The 18,755-nt window shown below is 43.5% G+C and overlaps 1 long non-coding RNA gene across 1 annotated transcript in view; it reads right to left on the bottom strand.

Moving 5' to 3' along the window:
• The window catches only part of LOC311438760, a 46,238-nt gene extending 27,902 nt beyond the window's left edge, over positions 1-18,336 (bottom strand). The window contains exons 1-3 of the long non-coding RNA XR_014694297.1: positions 18,235-18,336; positions 8,499-8,634; positions 407-503 (exon numbers count right to left, since the gene is read on the bottom strand). This is a non-coding gene — a long non-coding RNA (uncharacterized lncRNA). The remainder of the gene's footprint in view (positions 1-406; positions 504-8,498; positions 8,635-18,234) is intronic.
• Positions 18,337-18,755: the final 419 nt, after the last annotated feature.

Genomic DNA, 18,755 nt, shown 5'->3' with positions numbered 1-18,755 from the left:
ATGCCTCCTTAAAGTATTTGGGGTTTGACTGATGCATGTTTCTCTTCACAGAGAGGGTGGTTGCACACTGGAACAGGCTCCCCAGGGAAGTGGTCACTGCACCGAGCCTGTCTGAATTTAAGAAGAGATTGGACTGTGCACTTAGTCACATGGTCTGAACTTTTGGGTAGACCTGTGCGGTGTCAAGAGTTGGACTTGATGATCCTTAAGGGTCCCTTCCAACTCAGGACATTCTATGATTCTATGATTCTATGTTTAGCCCTGTTAAGGTGTCCCATTAAAACCTATAGACACATTGTGCAATAAAATAAAAATAAAAGATGCATGAAACAGCAGAAACTGAGACCAGAGGAAGATTTGTAAACATACCGAGAAAAGGATACATCAAGCTAAACAAAAAGCCCACCTGAAAGGAGGCTGCAGGAATGCTCCCACTTCACATTGCACATCTGTGCAATGAGCTCAGCCAGGCAGAGACACCCACAGCCTTTGCACAGAGGGACCTGTGTAAAGAGGACAGGAAAAGAGCAGGGTCATTTCCAGCTCCCAGAGAAGACAGGGACACACCAAGGGAGGACTAGACTCAATTAATTTAATTTCCAGCCTTTGAAAGTCATCAGTATAAGCTGACCAACTAGGCTCCTTCTCCATATCAATGTAGAAAAAAAGAAAACTGATCTTTACTAACAAAAGTTAGGAATTAAATTGTTGTGAGGAATTTAAGTTCGATTATATATATGCTTATTGTTCCCTACCAGTTTTCAACCAGGGATTAGATCTGTACTCCTATAAAATGTAGCTCCTAGTCCAGACATGATGAATTCCTTAATCCTATGAGCAAAAACCTTCATACAGACATGAGCAGTGAGGCTTATTTGGGGTCCTGGCCCGAAGGCTGATGAATAAAACAGTCCATGTGGCTCTGCTGGCTTTGTGCCCATGCAGCTAAGCCCTCTGTCCTGGCATGCTGGGACTGGGCAGGCTGTCTCCTGGGAACAGACCTCGGTGCACGCTTTCTTCCAAACTGCCCCTGTGGCCCTTGCCTGGGATGGTGACACCAGGAGTGACTCAAGGGCTGTGCCAGGGAGCGTGCTGAAGATTAGACAGCATGGACAACAGTAAGTCAGAGACTGAGACCAACCTTTGTTGCTGTTCGATTCACCAGGTTTAATCTTTCTTTACTGGTTAATATACATCTTCCTGCCAGCCAACATACCCAGGTCTTCCTCTCAAAGAAATCTGATGGTCATGGGCTGGTGTCTGCTGAGATCTTACCTCTGCAAGGCATTGGAACACAACACCATCAGGCACGGGGTCTGGCAGTAACCCACAAACTACTTTTGGTCCCATGTTGCTCCAGAGGCACTACCTCTTTTAAGCACTTCAGCTTCTCAGGCAATGGAAATAGCATTTTTCCAGGAAGACAGAGAACCACGTGAAGCTGCATTTCTGAATACAGAGGGCTTCTTTCAATCTCTTCTGTCCATGACGACTCCCAAGCCCCACTCAGCTAGTGAAAGTTATCATCTAAATACATCTAAAATATCTTAAATTCTCCCTCAAGGAAAAACTGCTTCTCAGTACTGACAGTGTCTGATAAATATCTCCCAGGAAATGCAGACTATAGTAAATCTCATAAAAACTAGGAGTTATGGACATTTAACAAGCCCAGATCTTCAGAAAAACACTGAGTTAAAATAGCATGCTTAGTAACAGCATTACACTGTCACATCCAAGCAGATGCTGTTATCCACCAAAAGCAGTGTCTGTATTCCTAAGTCAAAGGACTGGCATGCATTGCTTTTTGAAGACATGAGGCTAATTCCTCATCCTTCCCAGCAGCCACTAATGTCTTCCCTAATATTAGAAGGTATCTTGTTCCCTTTGCACATGTCAGGCTACTCTCCCTTATTTTCCCCTCAGGAAGGCTTAGCTCCTTCTGTCTGTTGAGCTACTTTCCTTCCATAATTTCCATTGACAACAAAAGCACATCACTAGTTACTCTCATGCTAATAACTCAGAACCCGATCATTGTTTTGCCTATATAATGCTACAATATTTTGTTTCAGTGCTCAGGTCCTGTGATCAGCTTCACTGCTGGTAGGCTTTCCTTCTCTCATTACCTACGTCTTCGTGACCTTTTCTATTTCATTGCTTTCTGGAAGAAGCCGGGTTTCTTGGTCACAAATTTTCCTTCCTTGGAAGCTCTCCAACTGATATTTTTCTACTTCGTTGTGTCCTTGTGTTACGTTGAGCTGCCGTTCCTAAAGCAGTTTTACAGTATTTATTTCTTCCCCTCCCAGGATGAGAACACACAGTCCTTGTTCACATTGTCTTGAATACACTCTTAACAGCACTACATGCATTTTCAGCAGTTTCCTTCACCATAGCTCACTTGAATTGTCTGAGGATACATCCCATAACACTACACATTTTCCCCGTCTTTGTTGGTGGCTGTAGTAAACCCGTGAGACCAGAACTGGCACCCTAACTCTTGCTTACTATACTCCATGCACAGACACAATTTATTACGCTAATGGATTTAGCATTCTGCGGTAGAAGATTTACATCCTCAGCCATGCCTGGTGTGCAGGGTTGGCAGCTCCGATTACATACCAGATTAGCAGACCTGAATGGCACAGCACATTCTCAGATCTAAACAAAGACCTTCTCTAAACCCCCCAAAATGAAGCTGTCAGAGGGCATAAATTATCACAGCTTGTGGAAGACAGTGGTACAATTTCACCAGCTGGAGTTGAAGCTAACTTCATCAATTGATGAGGCCGCTAATCCATGCAGTCATTTCTTCTGAAGTAGTTCTATCACTACTTTTTTGAATTTGTTTGCACTTCCAATTCTAATGTTGATCTTCAAGCTGTCAGCTGAACTGTTCTCACTAGTTTCAATATCATCAACAAACCATTTTTGGTAACAGCAATGATTTTTGTCTGCTGGTCTAGGTACTTGGCTTATGCCCTTTCACTAGTACCAAATTTAGCTTTACTGTTATGTTGCAATTGTTGGTTAATGCCATATGTTAACATTCCTTTCCAATTAGCTTCTCTTCTAAACACATGTGACAGAGAAATCTTATTTTCTAAGCACACACTGCCAGACAAAATTAACATACGGCATGGCCCTTGCCTCTTAAGTGAGCGTGGCATGTTTATGGCCAAAACACCAACAAAGTTATGACAACACAACCCAGGAGATTACAACTCAAAAGCTGCCTGCTGGTGCCATAGGTTGTGTTTTCTTTAAATTAGAATTCCCCCTGCCTTCTGAAATCAGGGAAAACCAAAACAAAACAAAAAGTGGAGAGAAAAACAAAGATAAAGGCAAGGACAAGAGAAGAATAGACAAAGGAAAGGGAGATGTGGTACAGTCCATCACAGGTAAAGCCACTGACCCTGCACGTTCTCCTCCTTTGTTTAGAGATAATGAGATTGAAGGTCAAGGATCTCCTTCCCAACAGTCAGACAATCGAATGAGCCAGTGTCAGATGTGCCAGTAAGAACCGTACTCAGGACAGCTCATATATGTCACTAAAGCCCAGGTCACACCCAGCTCCTTGGCCTCATCCGACCCCAACACAGAGGAAGATAAGAAAAAACACAGCATCATAAAGAAAACTTCCTTCTCCACCCTCTTTTCTGTTCTGGAGTCCTGTAAGTTTACATTGGCCTTTTATAGTAGAAAAGCCTTCTAAAAAAAAAAAAAAATCTTCCCTCTGGAATGTCAGGGCTTTCATGTAACTAGAAAACTTACTTTTGTGCAAATAATTTGTGCATCTTTGAATTGGAGTCTCCTATCCCAGGATAAATTGTGCACAATCATAACTCTCTTCATGAATAAAATCTTGTAAATGAGGAAATGGTGGTTTTGAGGCCTTCAAGTTAACAAGTTACAATACATCCAAGTACTTTGCACCTATATGTTTCACAGGACAAAAAGGCATACATAAGAGGGGAGCACCACATGACTGTCTTTAATTGAATGCAGTGCCCGACTGCATTAGACAGATCCTGAGCATATACAGAAACCAGTGCACCTTTGAGGTCCATGCCCCTTTCCTCCACCCAAACAGCACAAGAATGAAGAAAGGTACTTGAGCAGGTGACTCACCAGGTCACAGAAGTCCTACAAAGGATGAGTATTTTTGGTATCAAAATTTCCTCAGAGATTTCCTCAAGATTTTCCTCAGAGCCTGGAGTATCTCAAACAATTTCTGAAATTAGATGAGGCTGTGATTCGCTGCCATGATAAACCTGACCCGTTAAATCCCACCCAAACTACATATAAGATACCTACAGGCGTTGATTTTTTCCAAGTCTCCTATGCCCTTTGTCCCATCAGTTTCCCTTAACTCTGTAACGTTTTACAGAGACGAGAGCTGAGCTTTCAGGCTACAGAACTGGATTTTAGCAGCAGCCATAAACATAACACATAGCGCAACACGTCAATGCATCTGTAGCAAATTTTTTATTTGCTTCACGAAATCTCACATGTAATGGATTTAAGTTATCCAAATCTAAGTCATCATTTTAAGTAGCTGCTCATGACAATAAGAATTTAAAATTCAGCTTGTCATAAAATTAAAGGAAGAAATTTAGAGAATGAATAGTTCTCCCCCTTCACAACTGAAGCAGAAGAGACATCTTGATGCTTTGTTTACAGTCACCAAATGTCAGAGGGAGCTCCGTACATACAAAGCACTGTGTTGTTTTGCTGCACAGTCCTGTAACTGTCAGTGAGAAAGAGGCTGCTGGCCCTCTCCCTGAATTTCAGAGTTCAGCTTAATACCAGCAACCATGAGATTGCTCAAGTTATGTGCAGCCTTCTGCCACATCTGCAAGCCCTGTGAGCTAAGGACTCCCAGAAATTAGGGAGGATTCAGCCTGGGTGGAAATGGACTCGAGCTGCAAAATCTGGACACAATCCCGTGCAGACAGTGTCTCTCATGGATATATATGTCTTTTATTAGGAGTCGCATAAGGTGGCTAGACGAGACAGTCTGATTCCCACCTTTTTCAAATCCCGCAGTAGCTTCTTTGAGGCCTCATTACTGCTGCCTCTTGCACAACCCGCGCTTTGCATGCTTTCTCCTGTCATGTAGGGTTGAGCTGTCTTCACACAACGCTCGCTACATGGCCCTGGCTTGTGGCCTGCTCCTGCCCCCTGTTCACACAGAGCACCTTATATATTTTGGCCCAGGCGCAGACCCCTGAGGAGGCTGAGGAAGCCACAGACACGATGAAGCAGCCCCCAACCCACCTGGAGGCCCCGGGCCCCATGGCAGTGCAGGAGGTGACCTCTCATCGGCGAAGCAGGCCACCAGCCTCTACAAAATCAATCCTGAGATGCTACAGTGATGAGCATGTGATGACTGGGTTAGAGGAGAAGGGTGAGGAACCAGCAAGTCCAGCACACATGGTGAAAGTCTGCCACACTAGCATTGGTGTGTGTGCCAGGGCCAGTCAGAAACACTGACAAATGCCTGCTGGAAGGCAGACAAGCATTTTTAACATGAGTGTTAATAAAGGGTGAAGCAGAGGCACAAAGGTTAAACAGTTCACTTAAGCCAGGGAGCAGAGCCTAGCTAGGCATCCTGAAGCTGGGCTCAAGCCGCTGTTAGGCCAGCAGATTTCAAATAATCATTCCCACAAACTTCTTCTGTGGTGATATTTCTAAACAATACCAGGGAACATTCCTTCATAAATTGTGCTGTGTTCCAGTTTCCACATTATAGCTATGATGTAACTCAGTAACACTTTGTCCCATCAAGCCCAACAACAATAGATTTAATCTGAGCATTTGTCTCAGAGAGACAATGGGGAGTCCTGATTAATCTGGCACCTAACTCTGTCAGTTGCCTATGAGGGATTTTTTTTATTTTTTATTTTTTTAAAGTGTGTAACCTTGGCGGCTCTTCTATGTGCAATATGCCAAGCCTGTGGGCTGCCAGGAGAGCTGCAAAAACACCCCATTGCCATTTGACATGCAAAGAACATACTTCATTTCAGAAATGTAACAGTTCTGCAGACGTACAGGGAGGAAGCTGCTGTTCGGCAGACCTCCCATCAATCAACCACATGAACATCAAGGACATTGCAGTCAGCCACAAAGGACCAGTCCCCTGAGACGTCGCCAGTAGAAACCATACTGTGGTCACTGAGCACCCAAAAGAGGGGAGTGGGCAAGGGTAACACTGCTCCACTTCTCTGCGATGGGTTGGTTGGCTCCTTTCACACTCCTTTTCAAGCAACTTGGACCACAAAAATCCTATAGGATGATGCAGAGAGGAGAGGCCTCTGCACACAAAGTAGAAGGGGATGAGATTCCAGCTCAGAAGCCAAAGCATCTGTGTCCTTGAATACAGTGGCTGATAGACATCAAAGACCCAAGAGCAGAAGCCCGGTGAGATCACAAATGAAGGCATGACCCAATTCTGTTTTTCCAGATGTTTCTGCAACAACTGGGGTTGTGACAGGACAGACTAATCAAGATGTGAAGTGGCCTTAACAACTTGCAAGGCTCTTGATTACACTGGCAGCAAGCTAAGCAGCAAGTGGCAGCAAGCAGTCCCCTTGGGTCTGAAGTATTTTTCAGCTGGGGCTTAGGAGAGATCCTGCATCATCTCCATCCACAGCCCACTCTGCTAACATACAAGCAGCTTGTTCCCGAGTTTGCAGGCAGGCAGCCTCCCATGTCACCTGTCTGTCCGTCCCACACACTGTGCTCACCACTAGTCCTGCTCACATCCCATGGCCAGCCTGGATCCCTGCATGCAGCTGCTTGCCCTGCAGCACTGCAGTCTCAAAAATCGTCTCATAAAGGCCAAGGCTCAGGCTTGTCTTTAAGGAGGATTACTGCCAGACAGTAATGCTTAAGCATTAACCCTAACACATTAATACTTAAAATCCTCAACAATTAAGAGTTGAAACTTTAATGGGAGTTTCTATCTCTAAACAGCCCTTGACATTTGCAATCTAAGAAAATTTGACATGAGGTGGGGAAAGGATAAAATAGAATGGGAGGGGAAGGGAAGAAGGGGAGAGAGAAAAAAGGAGGGTAGAGAAAAAAAAAAAAAAAAAAGTGAGTAAGAAATAAATATAGTAACCAAAGCCTGCAACCAGGTCCCAAAGCAATTATCAAACTCCAACTCTTGCTTCATCCACAGGGTCCTTCCACCTCCTGCTGTCACTGCTTTCACTGCAGTAGCACAAAGTAAAGGGGCTACTTCTGATACAGGGCTCAGAGGAAGAAATAGGGCTTCCCCATTGCCCCCCATCAGAGGGAAAAAAATAAAACAAACAAACCTATAAATAGCACGCATCAGCATGGCATCTCCAGCAAATCCTCCTACCTTGGGGAAATAATAAAAAAAAACACACACAGCTTTTCCGATATTGTGAAACCAGGTAAAATTCCAGGTTGCCTTGTTCCCACCAATACCCTCTTCCACTCTTATCATTTTGCCATGCTTACGCTCAATGCAAGGGGTACTTCTGTAACTGCAAAAATTTTTCTGTGTGTTGATGCTGGAGCTGAAGAAGCTTCCTCTGGATGAATCTAGTCAGCCAGAGAAGGAGCTTGAGGGGTATTATAAGCATATTACTCATCTTGGCCAGCCTCCGCCTCCCATTCATTTCAATAAAATGTTTATTTTGTTATAAATCTTGTTTTGATTTTTGGGAAGTAAAATGCCCACCTCTGCCAAGAAGAAATGGTACATTCTACATGTCACCACTATGTCTTCTTCTTCTTAAGAGCTAGATGTTGTGAAATAGAAAGATCAACTTATATTAAGCCCAGATTTTTATCAGGTCAACACTTGCAATGGAAGGAATTTTTGTATGGGAAATATATTAAAAATTACTGAAAGTTACTAAAAAAATGTCACTGCTCAGAGCATGTAAACCACCACCTTGTTTACTATATAATTTATCCAGAAATCCCTAACATTCTCTTGAATGTTAGGGATTGTTTTTGTTGTTGTTTCATCCACCACTGAAATACCATCCTGACTCTGACAGATCTGAAACCACACAGGCATATCTTTGGTATACAGCCAGAAATGAAGAAGACGAGTGAAAAAATGCCTTCTCCTGAGCTTTTTTTTTTTTTTTTTTTTTTTTAGGGCCTTAAGATATCAAGCAGGAACCTGTCTGGATTCTTAAAAGCCTGGTTCATCACAAGAATGAAATTCCTGCCTTGGAGATGTACAAATGTTTCCAGTCCTGAACTTTTGGAGCCATGTGATAATTAGAGTTTTTCATCCAAGTTCAGATGGATGGAAAATCCTGGAAATGCACAGGCTTAGAAGTCTTGCCCACATGGTTTCAGAGAGGTTTAGAAAGGTGTATTTAGGTTAGATTTCAAATGCCACAGTTTGGGGGACATGCACTATGTAGACCCTGGGTCTACTTCTTCTAATGAAAGCAGACATACAGAAATGATGTTGAAGTTATAATAGCTCTTCACACAGGGGCTCTTACCTCCTGCAAGTTTGGTTGAGGCCTCAGCACAGTTTTTTCACTGAGCAAGGTGTGAACCACAGCAAGGGAACTATACAACGAAGTTGCTGCCTGCTGATGTAAGGGACCAAGCATTCCCAATGGATATGTCAGAGATCTGGAAAGAGGAACAAATTGGCATGACCTAAAACACAGATCCATTGAAGAGTCAGGAAAAGCTTACACAGTGCTCCTCTAAACAGATGCTGCTCCCAGAAACTATTTGCATCAGTGTCTGTACACACAGTTATCCAGTGCTCATCAGACACTTGCAAATAGCTATCACCTACAGAAAACCAGGGCCCAAAACAGTGATCCCCAGGTTAGTTCATCGCAGAATGTTATTTATTCACCCTTCACTCTCTTTAATATAAGACTCTTGAAGTCCATCTTGAGATTTCTCCTTAGGATATGCATTTCTTTTGGAGTCTACTAGGTTTAATTATTTCCAGACCTTACAAAGAGTGGAATGCTAAAAGAAACCTAAAACGTATGATTAGAACGTGTGTGTGTGGTTTTTTTTTTTCCTTAAAATACAATGAATAATCCGTTACAATTATTTATGTCTTTGGACTGAGTCAAAGTAAGTAAACAACTACGTCATAAGTGACATCTTGATATACCGCTGAGCTGCGTCAATGAAATGACTTTTAGCTTGTTCAGTTTAGGTTCCTGAGAAATCTTATCAGGATTGCTGTTGGACACAAGCCAAAGTTGATATTGTTTGCTTTTTTATGAGTTTCAAATTAAGGGAAATGCAAGAACTATTTTGGGCAGCTCTTGAAGATAACTGATTACTATCTTTGAGAAAACAGCAGTGGCTGGGATTGTCAAAAGACACTGGCAAGGCAGTATCTGTAGCGGGAAGATAGTATCCCTGAAGATGTTCTTTTGTTCCTGAAAGCCAACCTACTTTTTCCAGATGTGCTAATCAGTCTAACAGAAGATGTGGCCTCGAACTGACAAATCTTGCCATGTCTACCTTTATCCTACCTTCTACCTACAAACCTTCCTTTTCTTTCAGGGAATCCAGTTGCTTTAGGTCAAGTGGCATATGAATGAAATCAACTTATGACCTATTTTGCTTTAAGATGTGTGGTCTAACAGTAACCACAGCATATATAAATGCTGCGAGGCTTGCGATATTGAAAAGCATCACACTCCACAGCACATACCTTTCATCAATTTCATAGTCAGTAATTATTGGATTGGCTTGTCTTGATTTCAGCTTTGAGTTTGACATCATGGAATAACTCAAACTACTTTTTTCCCCCCTTTCTGAAGAGCTCAATGATAGAGCACACTCCTAGTGAAAACTGGTTCCTAATCAGTTCTCATTCCACAGAACCACAGAATCATTAAGGTTGGAAAAGACCTCCAAGATCATCTGGTCCAACCATCCCCTTACTACCAATGTCACCCACTAAACCATGTCCCTAAGCACCACGTCCAACCTTTCCTTGAGCACTCCCAGGAACAGTGAATACTCCTCCAGGAAAATATTCATTACATTCAGCAAATAATACTCTTATGTCAGCAAGAAAATCAGGGTAAATCTTTCAGGTGTGGGAGGGAATTACCCAAATCCAGTGTGATTAGCTGTTTTCTGCTTCATTCCTGAAAACCTACAGTTTCCCCATTGCTTCTCTTTTTTTGTTTAGAGTTTGCAAGGATTGCCCCTGCAATCAGCATTTGGGCTTAAAGAGACCTACGAGTAGGCTAGAGCAAGCTAGTTCATTCTTTCATCAGAAATGGTCAGTATATGAAATAGTAAAATCAAAGGATAGTTCGCACTACACCAAGTTCAAAGCAAAGTGAGTCTATCTTCCCACGCATCAGCCACATCTCCTGAAGAAAGCAGCAGGATGGTGACTTCCTATTTTGCTGCACAAAACAGGCAGCAAGTGGGAATGCAGAAATCGGGATTAAAAAAAATGACTGTCCATGCTGCCTTGCAGAATGACAGGCACTCTGGACTATGCCATGTGAAAGCAGTTTTGCCACAGCAGGGCTACCTGTGACGCTGTGATGATTAACAAGCACACGCACTGAGTCTCCCGTGGTCATGCTGTCTTGCTAGAACTTCATGCTGTCATAACTCAACTTGAAAGGGCAGCTTTGATTCAAACCTTATGGAAGAAGACTCTCATAAGAAGTTGTGCAAAATTAGTGGTGCTAGCATTTGCGTGCCACTGCAGGTAAAAGACCATTCTACGCACGCCATGAACTTTACTAAAATGACACATTTGAATTCTTTAATGCGTTGTTTTTGGTTAAAAAAAAAAATCCACAGCAAGCAGTTCCGCAGCTTTATTCTTAAAAGCTAATGACACAGTGTCTGTTGTTGCAGATAAAAATGAGAGCTGTGTTTGAGGTTTCCTGGTTTGAGCAATCCTAAACCTTTACGCAGTGTGATGTTTCAAGGGCTCTCGCAAAGTCATCGAGAGACACTGAGGGCTTTGACCATTTTGCAGCTTCCTCTCAAGAGGAAATGAGAAAAAGAGAGCATGAGTTTCTTTGTCTTTTAAGAAGCTGTACTTAGTGGAAGCATGAAAACAGGGAGGGCTTCACTGGGTGCTTGAATAATGGGGTATAGCCAGTAACAGCTCTGCTCACATTTCTCAAAGAGCAAGAATGAGGAGCTGGGGCTACACCACCTTGTGCTGCTCTGTACTTGCAGCAGGAAGCCCACAAGCCACTCTGGATCCATGCTACTGCCTGCCCCTCAATAGACTTTTGTTCTGTTTCTCTGTGGGCTTGTATTTTTAATTATTTATTTATTTATTAAATGTTGTCCGTACTAGTTAACTGCTTCATCCCTAGACGAGGACTTAATTCAGAACCTCAAGCAGTTTTCAACGCCTATACACAAACTGACTATAGAAAAACAGTCAAGATAAAGAAGGGAGTAGGAGACAGCAAGGGCAGTCAATGGTTTCTTCAGATGTCTATTGCCTTGGCCATAGACACCTGTGCCAGCACAACAGCACAGGAGGAAGCCAAAAGGACCACCTCCACCCCACAGTTCTTTTGCTTGATGCACCTCAGTCCTGCGATCCTCTGAACAGAAACAGAGGGCAAGCAGGAAGCCAGCCAGCCCCACTCCTGCTGGGAGCACCGTGCTCAGCTGCGTTGTGTAATGCTGAGCTAGCAGTTGCCTGGTGCTTTTCACCCCTGTGGTGAAAAGGGACTAGGAGGATGCAGCTTGGTCTTGCATACATTCTGGTATGGGGCAGTGTGTGCAGCAGCTCTCTGCTCTGCTTCTTTAATTTACAGAGATGCTTCTTGGAGAAAGATCCCATAGCAATGGAGCAATGATAAATGCTGTCTGCTTAGCAAGCTTCGACTTCTTTATGAAGAAGAAAAAAGAATCTCATTCAGGACATGGTAAAACTTCAGATCCAACCTTACTATCTTCCACAAAGTCAGCATTAAAGATTTGCATAGCCTAGTTTCTCTGTTCTGACATTTGAAGAACAAGATAGGTTCCCATTTTAATTAAAAGACACAGAGGGAAGACAAGAAGTTCCTATTTACAAGTCTTATTAGTCACAGAGATGGATAGTCCTTTTTCACTCATACTTGTTCTGAGAAATTCATTGTTGTGACTTCTGAAATGCCATAGGGCACTGTTTGTTAAGTCAGAGAAGGGGAAAAAGCATTCAGGAATACACAATCATGGCAAAAATACCTGGATCTTTGTTTTCAGATAGTTTCTATGCTAGCAAGCTCTAATTATATTACACCATGGCCTATAATAGCCATTATGAGACTCATTAAGCTATGACAAGCACCACTTTGAATGGATCCACTACATTTCTGTTAATAGTCTCAACATGCTTTATAAAGTAGCAAGAAAAAATAGATTTTCTCTACTCTTGTTATCAGCTGCAGCAGAACAACTTGATCAGTGCTCTGACCTCCAAGACCTGCAGAGCCAGACACTGTTCTGCCCATTTCCACTCGTGTGCTGCACATTTGTAATAGCACATGGGGCTCAGACATATATAACAGTGCAGTTTTAAGCTTCTGAGGCCAACGTTTCAGAAGACAAAATCTTCAGCTGCCATGCTGGCTTCAAGCATTTACAGAGCCTTCCTCTTATTCTTCGCAGCATCCTTTGCCCTCCTGTTGTGGTTTGCCACTCCCTCAGTTATACGTTAATAATCCAATCAGGCAACTAATTCTGCTTCAAAAAATAAAATAAATCCTGCCTCCAAGTGATCCTCTTGATGAGGTTCAAGAACTAGAAGTTCAACTACCCCTTTCACAAAATAGCTTTAAAATAGCTTTACCACCAGCAGTATTAGAGATACCCTAAGTGATATAGGAAGATGCAGCGGGGCTGAGAGAGCACTAACAGCCTTGTTGTTGTAGTGCAGTAAGAGTGGGGTGAAGTTAAACCATCACAGGGTTTACTGCAAGAGGCTGAAGGAGATCCTGTCAAGGCTGATACGTGGAGATGTGGCCCCTCTTTCAAACTCCACTGGAAAAATACACCAGCTCCTCAGAGTGCAACACAACTTTGTTGCTGCCTGCTCTTGTCTTCAGTTGGACAAAGATACACATTTTTCATTCAAGGATGATACAGTTGTAATTGAATATGCATTTATTTTCCCAGCCACCTCAAACACACTGTCCTGGGCCAATATAACCAGTTTTGTAGCTAGGTAAAGAATCCTATCAGGAAAGCTTCCCAAGTCAAAGCCACTCATTTATTTGTAACCTAAAGCAGTCCCTGCACATGCACCAGCACGCAGCGCAGGCAGCACACCGCAGCCCAGGCTGGAGCAGGACATTGGGCAAGAACATGTCCCAGGTCAGTGTGGCAGCAAAACTCTTCCTGGTGTAAGAGCCCATGCCAGGTAGCCCACAGACACCTCATCCTGAGCCAAGCAGGGCATGATCAACACTGGGAGCAGGGCAAACCAAGTGCATGAAAGCTGAAAGGAGAAGAAAACAGAGTAAATAAATATATATATATATACACACACACACTACAAAAGAGAAAGCCTCTTTGGCAAGTTTTCTCTGATCTTACCTAGAAGTGTTTAGTGTCAGTGGTGTTGCATCGATGGTGAGTGTTTGACAACACAAAAGCTTGGCTGCAAATATTCACATCAATCATGGGACTATCTGGCCAGACCACACCCTAACCAAGACAGTGCGATGCTCCCACATTTGCAAGAGCAGGGAAGAGAAGGGCTTACTCTTATCTGCTAAGAGTGAAGAGGAGGCCCATAGTAAGATCTACACGTGGACTTTACCTCATGGCAGCTCATAAGCTTGCAAAGCCTCTCAAGACATGGGAGGGACAGGCTAGAAGTGTCACCAGCCGAGCTCCAGATGCCCACAGCTCCTTTTTCCCATGTGGAGGGCCCAGGCTGTGTGCTGTGATATGCTATAGCTGCTTGGTGCTCTGCCAGCATTTGTATGGCTTCTCTTCCAGAGCACTAACCTCCATGCATGACCGTCATCCAAATTCACTCTGTCCACCACACTTTTTATCTTCCCAGTCGGTAATTGCACCAAAGGAGGCTCTCAGATAGAGATCAGTAGTAACACTTTCTCCCTCCCTTACTATTGTTCTTGTGTGGCTCAAACAGCTTCAAGTGACAGGTTTGAAGAACAGCCAGGGCTGGTAAAGTGTGGGAATGGAAAGTTTCTGAATGCTGGCAAGTGCTTATCAACCCCTGCATTGTGATATCAGCAACCAAGTGGCACTAGAGCTGTGCCAAATTAGGTGGAAAAGGAGCGCACACAAAGAAAGATCGATAGATTTCAAGGCAGAATTGCTACAAACGCAAATGCTCCTGGATAAGTTCACCCACTATTTGCTGCAGCAGGAGTTCCTCCTTGGTAGCATCTCTGAGTATTGCTCCAGTACCCCTTATGGAAGCTGACAGAAACATCCAAGCTTTCCTGCTTCAGGACAGCATATACCTTAACTAACTTTGCAGCCTGTGGTTACTGTACATGGGGACATCAAACACTGTACAGCCATGCACTCTGCATCTTTTGACTGAATTTCCATAAGAATTTTTCTGTGGAAATACCCTCCATTCAAACAAAAGAGAAAAGGTGGAGGAGAGGTAGGGAGGAAGATTTCTTTTGCAAGAACTAGGGTATTTTCACCAAGTAAGGCTGCCCCTCATGCAGTGAGAAAACCCAGCCTTGTCAATAGCAAATTTCCCCCCACCAGACATAACATCCTCCTAAGCTGTCTCAAAGGCACCCCATTAAAAGATATAAAAAATAAAACGTCATAGACTAGTTAGTAAAGTCAGGGTTTAAACTTAATGCCAAGTTGCTGTTACACTTACAGATCTCCCAGGAAATCTCAACAGAGCTGTTCCCTGGGATGCTGCAACCATAGCCAGGGGGCACTCAGATGTATCCAACATAATCCTTCTCCAGTAGAATTATGCAAGGTTTCCGCACAAAGCCAGGTGCAGCCACAGCAAAGTCCACATTATGCAAGGGCAACCCTGCATACTCATCTCATTCCTCCTCAATGGGAAAGGCTTAAAATCTTGATCCAGGATTGGGCTTTAAGAAGTCCCCTCTACTTATGCCATATCTATGACATCCATATCTTTTGCCTCCAACTGCTGTTGTGTATTTAGTGCTGAGGGAATTGAGACTGGTGATTTATTGCCATGGGAATCAGGAGTTGCTGAATCTGGCAGAAAGACCTAAGGTGAACTGTAGGCACTAGCTAGGACTCAAGGGGCTGAGGACAAACGCCTGCTCTGCCACAGGCTTCATGCCATGGGTAAGGTGTTTCTCCCCAAATTCCAAGTAGTATCCAGGCACCAAACAACATGGAGGTAAGCCAGGTGCCAAGGAATTTAGAAAAATTAAGTCTTAAACTTCTTTGGGATTCTGGTTCCCTCACTGAACAAGGGGAAAGAGCACTTCCTTGCCACCCCAGGCTCTTGGGAAGAACCTGAGAGACGGGGAGAGATCACACAGCAATCTGGTGGTAGAGCAGCGAAGGAGCCATTTCACGATCAAGGACATGCAGAAAGGCAAGGGACAGGAAGAGACTGACAGGCCAAATTACCCAGAGCTTAAGTAACAAAATGAGCGATGCTTGTTGTTTCTGTGCCCTTCCTTTGCTGAAGGCACAACAGACAACACTGCCCCTGCCCGAAAATACATCCTTCCTAGGCCAGGACTTGTAGCATTGTGGCTGCTGCATGCCAGGAGGTGCTTCAGCCTAGCCACTGGGTCAGGGGCCTTTTGAGGAAGACAGTTTGCATACTCCAAGCAGTGAGAACAAAGCGTACAGGCTAAATAACTTAATAATCAGAAATGTACCTTAGGCAATTGGTGTTCTACCCTGCTCTGCTGCCCTTCATTTGCTGAGGTGAACAATGAATTAAATTATGCTTAGCCGAGGGAAAAAAAAAAAAAAAATCTGGTGAATTGTGTGAGAACATCCCATCTTGGACATGAGGCAGGAGTATTTTTGAATAGCAAGCATAAGTTTACCGTTGGTTGAGTCACAATTTTGGAGTAGTACTTTCACCCTAAATATAGATTACTCAAGGGCTGGGGGGCAGACTTACCAGATATGAAACAAAAACCTTTCCTTCCTCAAAAACCCTAGCAGACAGGTAAACTGATTGAGGGAAGTTTAAAATGAAATTCCACGAGAACATATACTAATGAAGCAGTGAAGATGACACAAGAGGGGAGGAAAAAAAAAAAAAAAGGCAAAAAAAAAAAGCTATACAACACTATTATTTACTCATTTTGGAAAACAAGCTGTTTACTAAGCATTTCAGAAGAAAAGACATTGACATTATTTCTATGTTAATGGACCAGATGCTCAATGCACTAGCTCAGGACCTCTGGACTAAGGTGAAGCAAGGCGATTCCTATCTGAAAGACCTCAGAATACCTAAAGGACATTTAAGTCCTCACTCTTACACAGCTGCCCAAGTTTATTCCTGCATGCAGCTCCTTGGAAGTCCCCATGACTTCATGACTGAGTCCTGCCCATTGTAGCCTCTCTTTTCAAATTAAAACACGCCAAAGAGAAGTCTTGCACTTTAATTAACTTCAAGCCTGTAACTTAAGTGTTGGTTTCTCTTATCCACTAGCTCTGCTACCATTTCTCCTTTGACTGCGTGTTTTACCATATACACGAAAAGGTGAATTAATGCACCTCCTCAGAGCTGGGTTACATGGGACACCAAAGCAAGTGAGCAGAGCTGGAAATTTAGATGCACAAGATCCTAGCTTAAACACTTCAAGCACTCACAGCATGGGTTGCTCAAAACACAGCAGGCACTACCTTGCACCACAGCACACGCAGGGCAGAATGCATCCACACTGCAGCTTCACCCCCAGCTTAAAACCCACCTGAGCACCAACAATCCCATCTCACTGTGAAGCAGCTCTATGAGTTAAACTGGAGATTTGCATTTGCAATTAATATGTGTTCGGTTCCATTGTGACAAGTTATAATATTAGTTGGCAGCCATATCTCCACAAAGAACTGCCAGGCTTAGTAGAAAGTGGTTGTCAAGTTATTTTTTTATTTTTTTTATTTGCTGGGAAAAATTATTAAGTAAACAAATAGTCCCCAATTCATTTTATAAATAGTTATTCTTCATGGATGAACTGAAAGCTAATTATGGCTTGGCATGCCTGTGTTATTTTACTTTCCTCCCACCCAATGCTGGAAAGACAAAAGCTTTTCTTAGTGGGTGCATTAATACATTATCTGAGGCAAAAATTGGGTATTATGATCTCTGGGTGGATTTCCTAGCTAGCGCTGGCCGCAGGTTTCCCCTTGCTGACCCTGCAGGATGCCGAGCAGCTTCTGGACTGGCCCTGCTTTCAGCAGCATCTGGACCAGGTCACTTCCAGAGATTCCTTCCACTCTAAATTATTTTAGAAGTCTATGATTTTATAGCCTTTGTCACAATCACAGGTTGATGTCAGTCACACAATCTGGCAAGACACTGAAACCTGATATTAAGACCAGGAGCAAGTTTCATCCATATTGCCAGTTTTCAGAAGCAATTAAGTGCACCAGCTTGTAATTAGTTTAATTTCATCTTTGTGCCTTTCCCACCACTACAAAGCACCACACAACTTGCATGGGGCTGGTAATAGATCAAGGACGCACAGGTGAACCACATCAGGAGGGGCCAACACAGCACACAGCAGTAGGCAATGCCACTGGATACCCCAAGACTTTGGCTTTGTGGTTTGGGGTCTAAAAGCTATTCATTGGTGTGACCATGTTTTGCTCTGAATCCCTCAGAAGTTGTCTCATTTATGTAACCAGATAGGCAAAACTTCAGGTCACACAGACCCTCAAGGGACAAGGCAGAAAGAGCACATGGAACATCATTCACTAGAAGGGGGCTATCAGGATCACTAGAGGATCCCATCACAAAACTTCTCCAAACTAAGCCATTAACTTAACTTCTAAGGAAGCAGCCCAAATTGCTATGGACCCAAATCCTTGTAGGACAGCCAGCACAGACCAGGCACTGCCTACCCCTAAGGAAATGAGAGGAGAGAGCAAAAGAGAGGTAGAGAAAATGCTGCTAGAATTAGGAGAAAATGAAAGCAATAGGGAATTTCACACTGAGACCCTAGTACACCTGGGACTGACTTTCAAGGAGTATAGTAAAGCCAAGCACAAAGTGCAATACACACCAGCAGTTAACATCACACAGATTCAGTCACTCACCTGGGCTGAGGCCCAGCACTGCTGCCCCTGCAGCCACCTAGGAAGGGAGGGCATCTGGGTTTACCAAGCCTGGTCTCCTGACCTGGTGCAGGGAGAGCTCTATCTCCATATCAGCAAGGCTGACCTCAGCACAGACCAACCTGATTTAACCTAAACTAACCTGAATTAGATCTCCCAAGGGCACCTGCCAGCTTGTTTGCAATCACAAGGGATTTCCAGCCCTGGCTTCCTTCCAAGACCTTCCCAAAAAGTCACATGTGTCAAGTGTAGGGAGAGAAGTGTCATTCTTAACTAAGGTCCATCATTTTCTTCCCCAAAACTTACTAACAAGAGGCTTCCCTGCCCTCAGCCCACTTGGTACCTGCTGATGGTGACAGGCAAGTGTGCTGAGAAGGGATATGACTCAGACTTGGGGGTTCAGAGCAATGCTGTGATGGGGTTTAGTGTCCTTGTACCAAAATGTCCTGTTAATTTTTTACTTAATTGTCCATCCTGGCTCCAGCTATAAATCTCCACAAAAA

This window comes from Aythya ferina, assembly GCF_964211825.1.
Source record: "Aythya ferina genome assembly, chromosome: 6".
In the NCBI taxonomy this organism is placed as follows: domain Eukaryota; kingdom Metazoa; phylum Chordata; class Aves; order Anseriformes; family Anatidae; genus Aythya; species Aythya ferina.
This window is presented reverse-complemented; position numbering and strand designations above follow the sequence as displayed.